Source organism: Echinococcus granulosus, assembly GCF_000524195.1.
Source record: "Echinococcus granulosus chromosome Unknown EG_S00430, whole genome shotgun sequence".
Classification (NCBI taxonomy): domain Eukaryota; kingdom Metazoa; phylum Platyhelminthes; class Cestoda; order Cyclophyllidea; family Taeniidae; genus Echinococcus; species Echinococcus granulosus.
This window is the reverse complement of record NW_020170809.1, coordinates 4,064-5,089: the sequence shown is the minus strand read 5'-3', so window position 1 is coordinate 5,089 and position 1,026 is coordinate 4,064.

Genomic DNA, 1,026 nt, shown 5'->3' with positions numbered 1-1,026 from the left:
AAAGTTTTGCCCGATTCCATGTGCTAAAATGTTGCGATTGGCTGAGAGGATGGTGTTAGCGCTAGATGTTATTCGACGGCTAGCCTTCAGTAGCATTTCCACCTGTGTGCAAATATTCTCAAAGGTGGCATGAATGTAAAACAGTATGACATCTTCAATTATGCTTGTTATCGATACTGAAAAGGAAAACAATGAAAGGGAATGGAACTAAAGCTTTGACAATGCATTGCTAAGTGAGATCAAGTTATGAATATTAAAAGCTATTTTTAGCGAAGATGGCAAAAATGTTATTAAAAATAAATGCAGACTAATAAAAAAAATTATGTTAGTTTAGAGCAAAGCTTTGCAGGTTTTGCATCCTGAGTGACGTTGCATATATCAAAGGGATTTCTCCAAACCTTTCTCTTCAACTGACGCCTTTTGACTGCAACCTGAAGCAGATCAAAACGCATTAACCGGCACAATGCTTTAAGTCATCCATAGCCCCTTCTCACGGCATCTGATTCTCAGTAGAATCTGGATGGCTTTGCTGATTTGCAAAAAATGCACTTGGGCTGGAAGATCCCGAGAATCAAAAATTTGTAATGATATTAGGTCTCAGGTCAGTACCATTCACACTATATATAATACCTGACTAAAGTCGTCAGACGGATGCCGTAAATGTAACGGAGTTAGACGTGACTGAAACAAATGAGTAGTTAATAATCCTTGATTCGTGGTAAATAGTTAAATATCCTAGAGCCTCTACCAACTTTTTGTGAATGAAGATTACCAATACAAAAATCGACCTGGAAGACTGGTTTAAGCCTTTCGTGTAACTCAAGACTATAGCTCGTCAAAGTAAATGCCAAATATATGCCTAAAGTTGCAGGTTAATGCAACATCGTTGTAAGATGACGTTAGAGAAGAGTTGAAGTTCTTCTATGATAGCACCGCAGCTTATGTTCTCCGCGTTTGTTATGATAGGAAAGAAATCAAATTGCAAATGGACTATTTAGCTATAATCATCGAAGGTTTCCTCAAATT